Source organism: Rattus norvegicus, chromosome 1, assembly GCF_021556685.1.
Source record: "Rattus norvegicus strain SHRSP/BbbUtx chromosome 1, alternate assembly SHRSP_T2T, whole genome shotgun sequence".
Lineage (NCBI taxonomy): Eukaryota > Metazoa > Chordata > Mammalia > Rodentia > Muridae > Rattus > Rattus norvegicus.
The window spans coordinates 207,814,776-207,824,858 of record NC_141534.1 but is presented as its reverse complement, the minus strand read 5'-3'; the positions used below and the strand labels follow the sequence as shown (position 1 = coordinate 207,824,858).

The 10,083-nt window shown below is 44.4% G+C and overlaps 1 long non-coding RNA gene across 1 annotated transcript; it reads left to right on the top strand.

The window, feature by feature from the left end:
- Positions 1 to 104: 104 nt before the first annotated feature.
- On the top strand, positions 105 to 3,563 carry LOC134485198 (uncharacterized). The gene is made up of 2 exons (XR_015652703.1): positions 105 to 468; positions 2,630 to 3,563. It is a non-coding gene; the product is annotated as an uncharacterized LOC134485198 (long non-coding RNA).
- Positions 3,564 to 10,083: the final 6,520 nt, after the last annotated feature.

Sequence of the window (10,083 nt, the reverse complement as noted above, 5' to 3'; positions counted from 1 at the left end):
AGCAGAGGCGGGCGGGGCGGGGCCAAAGGCGGGGAAGAAGGCGGGGTTGTGTAGAAAGGAACCAGTGAGTGTGCGTGGGGCTGGGTGGGACGAAGGCGGGGCTTATGGGAAGCTGAAGGGGAAAGGTGGTAGGTAGGCATGGTCTGGGCAGCCTTGTTGAACACTCGGAACTGCACCGGAGGAGGGGAAGTGGATGTCCCTAGGCCTCCACTGTGTCATCCACGTAGGCTTACGGCTCCCGGAAGCGCTCAAGCTCCAGGTGCTCTGAGCAACACTCCTACTGTTTGGACCCGCCCATAGTCTCCTCAAGAGGGGTGTGGCTGTGGCCGATACTGGGCGGTGTGAGCCAAGAACCCCACGGAGTCTTCCAGAAGCATCCTTCATGGTTCATTTAAGCAGAGAGTGCACCATAGCGCTAGTCTCCTTTTACTGACCTGTCGGCTCACAGTGGAACAGCCTGCTTAGAAGGTAAGTTCTGTCCAGGAACCCCATGCTGACCCAAAGCACGAAGGCAGGGATCCTGTCAGCTGAGAACACTGCTTTGATCAACCACTGCTAGAACAGCACTCGCAGGCTGAGGGGCAAAATGTCCTTGCCCAGTGCACTCGATCCCTTCACTCACTCAAAGCTAGTAGAGGTGATATAGGGAAATAAAACTCACTGGTTGTATGTAAACTCACTGAAGGGGGCGACGGCTCAGACACGGCCGGGAACTGAGATCTTATGCATAAGTCAGTGTCTGAAGAGGGCATATTGTAAAGAGCAGGAGGCATGTGCCCTCCCCTCAGCTACTAAAACATCACTCTTGTTCACTTTTTAAGTTAGTGTGTTTAACTGGAACGTGGGAGCTGGGAGCTGATGCTGCTGCCCTCCAGAGCCAAGATACCAAAGGTATCTCATCCTCCATCAAGAAAACTGACCTGGAGACAAAGAACTACCTGGTCTGGCTCATTCAAAATGCCACCATTCATACTCACCATTTTCCTCTACCCAGTCTTAAAACTTGTAGCAAGTTGGTTTCACAAGACATAGAAAATCAAGTTGGAACTGACACAAAAACTTCCCTCTTGCTGGCTCGTTTGCATAGTGTCAAAAGTTGCTGGGCAGGTTGCTGTAGGAGGAAAATTAACAGTGGCATTGCTCAGTGTCAATTCCCACACGCTACAGTAGTGGCCTGCCAGGTGCCACTGGCACAATAGTAGCACAAAGGTTATGAAGATAACAGACTGCTTTTGGATTAGATTTGAGGCCTGCTCCAAAGGAGAGAATTCATGCTTGTTGCAGCAAACCAGATCTAAAGCTTTGGAACTCTTAGGCCCTGGAGAAAAGCAGGGACCATCTGCTGTTTTGTTAAGTTGCCATGTTATCAGACTGCCTTTTAAATGTTTGGTTTTACCCACTGATTCATGCTGTTATCAACCGTAGCCAGAGATGCTTCTTCTGCAGTGGGCAGCAATTGGTACAGAGACTCACAACTAGTCTGTCTTAGTTAGTTAGGGTTTTACTGCTGTGAACCATGACCAAGGCAAATCTTGTCTTCAGACACACCAGAAGAGAACATTGGATCCCATTACAGATGGTTGTGAGCCACCATGTGGTTGCTGAGATTTGAACTCAGGACTTCTGGTAGGGCAGTCAGTGCTCTTAACCACAGAGCCATCTCTCCAGCCCGACCAAGGCAAATCTTATAAAGGACATTTAATTGGGACTGGCTTACAGGTTCAGAGGTTCAATCCATTATCATCAAGGTGGGAGCATGGTAGCATCCAGGCAGTCATGGTATAGGAGGAGCTGAGAGTTCTACATCTTCATCTGGGGGCTGAGGATTTAGCTCAGTGGTAGATTCATCTGAAGGCTGCTAGTGGAAGACTGACTTCCAGGAATCTAGGTTGAGGGTATTAAAGCCCACACCCACAGTGACACACCTACTCCAACAAGGCCACGCCTACTCCAACAAGGCCACTCCTCCTAATAGTGCTATTCCCTGGGCCAAGCATATTCAAACCATAACAAGAGCTGAGAATAGGGCTGGAGAGATGGCTCAGTGGTTAAGAGCACTTGACTGCTCTTCTAGAGGTCCTGAGTTCAAATCCCAGCAACCACATGATGAGCTGAGAATAGGGCTGGAGAGATGGCTCAGTGGTTAAGAGCACTTGACTGCTCTTCTAGAGGTCCTGAGTTCAAATCCCAGCAACCACATGATGGCTCACAACCATCTGTAATGAGATCTGATGCCCTCTTCTGGTGTGTCTGAAGGCAGCTACAGTGTACTCACATACATAAAGTAAATAAATCTTTAAAAAAAAAAGGGCTGAGAATAAGTGACCTTTGAGTGTACAGCATTAAATGAAGCATCTGTATCAACCTCCCCACTCCCACCTTCAATGAGAGGGAAGAAAACGAGTGTAGATCCATGGGGTGGAGAGATCCCATGTTGCCCTTCCAGAGAACTGGAGTTCCATTCCCAATCGAGCACCCACATTAGGTATTTCACAAGCACCATAACTCTAGCTCCAGGAATCCAACTCCCCCTTCCAGCTTCTATGGGCACCCATGTGTACATGATATACACACATAAATTAAAAACTAATAAATATTTTTTTTAATTTTAAAACTGTAACAACCGGAGGATCAAGAAGAGTGCTTTGAGATGCGAACTTCTGGCCATGACATGGCTACTGTACTCATGAATGTGCTGCAGCATTGAGGACCTACACAGTATCAAGCCAAGATCTATCAACATTCTAACAAGCAGCGCTAACTGGTTTCAGTGGAGTACAAAAAGGAGGAGGGGCCATGAAGGGGGATGGGATATGTTGAAGATGCTTGGGGGAGTGGGAAAGGGAGTTAGGGACCAATATCAAGGTACCTCATTTATATGTGTAAAAATGTCACACATTTAAAGACCTTTTAAAATTCTGTTAAAAGAGAACAGCCTGGGTCCCAAGTACCCTTCCCTTCAAGAACAGACTGAATAAGTTACCATGTCTCAGTTAACGTGTATATTTCCTGGTTTCTCTTTCATCTTTTCTACATAATCGGTTTTATGTTTGGGAGGGATCATGAAAAATGGGGATCTCAATTAGCCCAGGCTGGCCTGAAACTTGCTAGTCAAGACTGGTCTTGAACTCCTGATCCTTTTTCTACATTTCCCTAATGGCGTTGCCATGCACCCCACCATGCCTAGCCTTTCCTGTACAATTGTGAGCCTGCTAGAGGAAAGGCAGAGTCTGCTGTCAAACTCTAAGTACATCTCGTTTACCAACTCCTATTTTAATTTCTGTGAGATAAGGGAAATTGTGGTGGAAACTTTGAACAAAGCGGCTGGTAGTAACACCTTGGGCCTCCAACCTTGCAGGGCAGGAAGAGTTTGAACAGCTATATCCAGTGGAAACCATAAAAGCCGTGGAACCAGCACAGCTGTTTGACCCAGTTCTGGCAAAGCTGAGCCAATGCTGAGATTGCTGTCATTCTATCTCTCTCTCACTTTTAGGTTTTGGTCTCTGTTGTGTTGTGTTCTTGGGGACTTTCTGCATTATGACTCATGTCTTTTCCCAAGAAAATCGTGACTGAGTCTTTTTCTGCTTTTGTGGAAGTAACTTTATCTGGCCACTATCTGGAAGACTTCCTTATGCCTCAGAGATTGTGATAAGCTCAGATAAGCAAAAGCTAGGAATTTGTGAAGGAGGCCATGAATCCAGGAATCTTCTTGGGGTATCCACCGCTAAGCAAACTCAAACAGTACAATTGGCACAGGGTAAACAGAGAGAGTTAACAACTCTGGCCAAGAAAATTAGCAACAGATTCTTGCTTCTTTTTTTTTTTTAAAGATTTATTCATTTTTATTATATATATAAGTACACTGTAGCTGTCTTCAGATACACCAGAAGAGGGCATCGGATCTCTTTATAGATGGTTGTGAGCCACCATGTGGTTGCTGGGAATTGAACTCAGGACCTCTGGAAGAGCAGTCGGATGCTCTTAACCGCTGAGCCATCTCTCCAGCCCCCTCTTGCTTCTTTTTTAATATGCTTAGAGCTCTCTGAACATGTAGTTTATAGAAAGGGGGTTGTACAGGGTACACCCCAGGAGGAATAGAACTCAATAAGATGGGTTGACTAAAACAACCTTTTCCTACTTTAGAGAGTAGGTGATGAAATGATACTTAAAAGGAGTTAGTGTTACCTATAAAAGCTGTTAGTGTTTGCTATTCATAAAAAGACCAGTTCTGGCATTTTCTGTCTGTCTTGGATGCTTTTAAAAACTGCAAATATTGGACTGGAGAGATGGCTCAGTGGTTAAGAGCACTGGCTGCTCTTTCAGAGGTCCTGAGTTCAATTTCCAGCAACCACATGGTAGCTCACAAGCATCTCTAATGAGATCTGGTGTGCTTGCTGGTCTGCAGGCATACATGCAGGCAGAACACTGTATACATGGTAAGTAAAGCTTTAAACAAAACAAAATCTGTAAATGCTGCCAGCCTAAAAGCAGGCTGTCATATAATAAACATATTTGCTTTACTGGAGACGTTCTGTAGATTCTTTGAATCAGAGTTATAGGGCTAATAATAAAAATAAAGTCTCTTCTATTTGTACTTTCTCATTGTGACTGAACTTGTAACCCTGAACATGTATTGAAAAAATCAAGCACATGTCCAGAGAAAAATAATCTATGCTTCCTGGATGATCATTAGCCTGTCTTTGTTCTGTGAAACCTGTATAAATAAAGAAGCAACCCTAATTGCTGGTCAGTCAAAGCTACAAGATTCCCCTGACCACTGCGTCTGACTCACTCCTCCCTCACCAACTCCTTATCTCCTCTTGGGCCACCCTGTCAATGGGCCAGAGCTGGCCCCAAGCAGACAATAGTGCTTCTTGTCCCCTAGATATAGCGCACCAGTCTGACCAAAGGCTGCCCTGCTCATAAACAGACCACTGGAGACTATGCAAATACCGTGACATGCTTGTTCGAAGGCAGGAGGGCTGTGTCTGACGTCACGGGTGATATCTCCCATGTGACTAAACCAAATTGGGTTTGTTCATTTAAAAGAAATAGCCTTATCACTATGGGATTTGCATACCCACATGACACGTACAAGCCAGTGGCTTTCAGCATATTGACAGAGTTGTATAGCCATCACCACAACCGAGTTCAAAACTCATTCACCACCCTATTCCGGATAGTTCGTATAAAGAGTTAGATAGGATGAGGCATGCTTTCAAGGTTTTCCACATGCCATGTGTGTCAGTACTTACGCCTTTACATCATCTACGTCATATTTACGGTGGTCCTCAAGGCCTTGTGCATGCTAGGCAAGAATGTTACCACAGAGCTACACCTTCAGTCTCCACAGTGCATTCTAACATATTCAAAGGTATCTGTTAGCCAGGCATTGCCTTTTTTTAAAAAGATCTATTTATTATGTACACAGTATTCTGCATATATATCTGCATGTCAGAAGAGGGCATCAGATCCCCATTACAGATGGTTGTGAGACATCATGTGGTTGCTGGGAATTGAGCTCAGGACCTCTGGAAGAGCAGTCAGTGCTCTTAACCGCTGAGCCATCTCTCCAGCCCCAGGCATTGCCTTTAATACTAGAATTTGTGAGATGAAGATTAGCCAGATTCCAGGCCAGCAAGAGTTGTATTCAAGACCCCATCTTAAAAAAAAAAAAAACAAAACAAAACCCTAAGGTGTCCATTATACAAATTTAGAATGTTTGAATGTTTGCTGGACATTTAGGCCATTTCTATCTCTTTTCAGTCCTTGTGGGTAAGGCTGCTATGTACCTAGGAGCCGCTGTGGGCTCATGTTTTCATTTCTCTTGAGTACGCACCTAGGTGTTGGTTTGCTGTTTAAACTTTTGAGACAAGGGCAGGCTATAGCAAGGTAGTGTAAGGCCAGAGTTCAATGTCCAGGAACATGTACGTGCACCTCACTAAGGCCAAGTGACCCCACCAATTTGTACTCCCATCACTGAAGTATAATAAGGCAGGAAAGACCAATTATTAGGTACTGATTTATCGATTTATGTAGTGACTTGCGTAAAGCACTGCTTGTTCCCCCGAATTGGCGAGCATGACTTCAGTTGTTATCGGAAACAGTGAGTCATTGTCCTTACCGACCTGCTGGCAGCCACACAGGCTTCCAAGTGAAATCTTGCTTGTTGCCCACTCCACCTTGTGGCTTTGGAAAATACAAGGCAAGCACAAACTCGACTCAGCACTGAAGCTGAGCTGCTTTCCGTTCACTGCCGACGTCCTCTCTCTTCCACTCTCGTCGATGGCCAAGTGCTCATCCAAAATGATTCCCAAAACACCACCAATGTCCAAGGCTCCAACTTTCCTACACGTTTTCCTACACCCACTGTTGACTTTTTAATTTTTTTCTTATAGTCAACCTTACAAGTATGAAATCGGTCTGATTTGTATTTCCCTAAAGGCTAGTGATATTGAGTATCTTTTAATATCCCTCAAACAATTACATCTTTGTTCAGAGATGTGTGCTCATCCTTTGTTCTTTGCAGTTCGGCTACCTTCCCCTAGTCCCTTGTAAGATTGTATTGTGTTCTTGACACCAGGCTTTTACCAGATCTAAGACTTGCAGAAATTTTTCTATCATCCTGCTTGGGCCTTGTGTCTCAAACTTGATGGTTTCCTTTGAAACAGAAGGTTTTAATTTTGCTAAAGTCCTTGATAGTTGTGGGGGCTATTCTTTTTTTTTTTTAATTTTTTTCTCCATCTTTATTAACTTGGGTATTTCTCATTTACATTTCGATTGTTATTCCCTTTCCCGGTTTCCGGGCCAACATCCCCCTAACTCCTCCCTCTCCCCTTCTCTATGGGTGTTCCCCTCCCCATCCTCCCCCCCATTACCGCCTTCCCCCCAACAATCACATTCACTGGGGGTTCAGTCTTGGCAGGACCAAGAGCTTCCCCTTCCACTGGAGCCCTTACTAGGCTATTTATTGCTACCTATGAGGTCAGAGTCCAGGGTCAGCCCATGTATAGTCTTTAGGTAGTGGCTTAGTCCCTGGAAGCTCTGGTTGGTTGGCATTGTTGTTCATATGGGGTCTCGAGCCCCTTCAAACTCTTTCAGTCCTTTCTCTGATTCCTTCAATGGGGGTCCCATTCTCAGTTCGGTGGTTTGCTGCTGGCATTCTCCTATGTATTGCCATATTCTGGCTGTGTCTCTCAGGAGAGATCTACATCCGGTTCCTGTCAGCCTGCACTTCTTTGTTTCATCCATCTTATCTAGTTTGGTGGCTGTATATGTATGGGCCACATGTGGGGCAGGCTCTGAATGGGTGTTCCTTCTGCCTCTGTTCTAAACTTTGCCTTCCTATTCCCTCCCAAGAGTATTCTTGTTCCCCTTTTAAAGAAGTAGTGAAGCATTCACATTTTGGTCATCCTTCTTGGTTTTCATGTGTTCTGTGCATCTAGGGTAATTCGAGCATTTGGGCTAATAGCCACTTATCAATGAGTGTATACCATGTGTGTTTTTCTGTGATTGGGTTACCTCACTCAGGATATTTTCCAGTTCTATCAATTTACCTATGAATTTCATAAAATCATTGTTTTTGATAGCTGAGTAATATTCCATTGTGTAGATGTACCACATTTTCTGTATCCATTTCTCTGTTGAAGGGCATCTGGGTCCTTTCCAGCTTCTGCCTATTATAAATAAGGCTGCTATGAACATAGTGGAGCACGTGTCTTTTTTATATGTTGGGGCATCTTTTGGGTATATGCCCAAGAGAGGTATAGCTGGGTCCTCAGGTAATGCAATGTCCAATTTTCTGAGGAACCTCCAGACTGATTTCCAGAATGGTTGTACCAGTCTGCAATCCCACCAACAATGGAGGAGTGTTCCTCTTTCTCCGCATCCTCGCCAGCATTTGCTGTCACCTGAGTTTTTGATCTTAGCCATTCTCACTGGTGTGAGGTGAAATCTCAGGGTTGTTTTGATTTGCATTTCCCTTATGACTAAAGATGTTGAACATTTCTTTAGGTGTTTCTCAGCCATTCGGCATTCCTCAGCTGTGAATTCTTTGTTTAGCTCCAAACCCCATTTTTTAATAGGGTTATTTGTCTCCCTGCAGTCTAACTTCTGGAGTTCTTTGTATATTTTGGGTATAAGCATGAGGGGGTATTCTTAATTGCCAGTGTGACTACATCTCAGGGAACAACTGTGAGGGATTTTTCTTGACTGGATCATTTGAGATAGGAAAGCCAGCCTATGTCTGGCCATACTCTCTCATGTAGCCTAGATAAAGAGCACAGAAGAAAGAAACTTTTGCTTTTTGCATGCTCACCCTCATTCTCACTGGCCAGTTTGTATATCCTAATCGTGAGGATTCCCTCACTGATATTAGAACCTGCTTCTTCTGGATTCCAGATACACTGAAGACCAGCTGAGCTCTCCAGCATTATAGACTGAACTATTGGATTCTTGAACTTGCTATCAGGAGACAGAGACCATTGGATTAACTGGGCCAAAGTCTGTATGCCACTCTAATCGTATGTGTACACACACACACACACACACACACACACACACACACACACGTGAACACCGGATCTCATTATATATGGTTGCAAGATACCATGTGGTTTCTGGGGATTGAACTCAGGATTTCTGGAAGAGCATCCAATGCTCCTACCCTCTGAGCCATCTTTCTAGCCCAATATTTACAGTTTTTAAAGCATCCCAGTCAAGCAGAAAACGTGTGTGTGTGTGTGTGTGTGTGTGTGTGTGTGTGTGTGTGTGTGTGATATTCTATCAGTCCTATTCTTTTAGAGAACCCTGACAAATACAATATTCTCCCTCTTTAGGTGTTTCTTCCTTTGTCCCTCAAGTCAGAGAATAGTAGGCACCTAACCTCAACACCAGCCCTGGGTTGCTGAATAAACTGTGTTCGAGACATTTCATTCTGGATCTACTGTCATGCTTGCTTAGCCTGTGCTAGTACAGAGACCTGGAGCAAAGGTTTGTTGGTGATTTGTTCCTGTTTATGTTCTACTTTGGTCTTGAAATAAAGTTTGCTGACTGTTCTATTCTGGTTTGGATTGTTTTCATTAAAGTAGTGAGAGGCCAAACCTACTCCATCTTGGGACTGGACTCTATCTTAAAAGGAAAAAATTTAAAAAGCCTGAGAACTTGACTTACAGCAGAACCCAAGTTGCACCCACGTAGCAGGAAGGACGCCATGGCTTGTAGTTGGCCAGTGCTACTCTGTAGCTACTTCTTAGCAACAGTAAATCAAGGATTAGCCTGATAGTTTCACCTGTACTTTCAGACCTTCCGTGATTGTATACAGTCTTGCTTCAGAGCACCCTCCTGTCAACTTACAATAGACATTCAGTTAGATACTTGCCAGGATAGACCCACCTCACTTACTTCTTTTTCTTACAAAACCTTGTCCTGCTGAGGGTTCAAGGCTGCTCCATCTTCCCTTCCAGTCCTGCTGAGTCAGGGTTGGGTTGAAGGAGAGCCCAAGCCCAAGCTTGTAATAAAGAGACCCTAACGCTATTACATCGAAAAGGCTCCTTGGTGGTCTTTTGGGGTTCACAGATGCTTCCTGGCACAATAGTAATCAAGTTCGCTTTTGTCTGTAGATTCTGTCCTAGTGTTTGCAGGACCAGGGCAAAAATACAAATAAAGGCTTGATAATACTTGCTCAACACTTTAAAGTTATAATTCAAGATAATTTACGTGAACAAAACATTGGCTTCCTTTTAAATTTATGTGGAAACTTCTGATCTTGTAAAAACAAAGCCTAACCTGGTGTTAGGAAGCTAGTCAGTTGTCATGTAAAGAATGCCTCTGGAACAGGGTATAGTGGCACATGACTTTAATCCAAGCACTTGGAAGGCAGAGGCAAACGGATCTCTGTGAGACCGAGAAACAGCCCGTTCCATAAGGAGAGTTCCGGGTCAGCCAGGGCTATGTAGTTAAAACCCTGCCACAAAACTAAACAAAACCGACTACCACTTTATGCTCTATTGCTATATCTGCAATCGCTCCTTCCAGTAGTCAAGACCGAAAGCACACGGTTATCACGGGGGAAAGGACACAGTC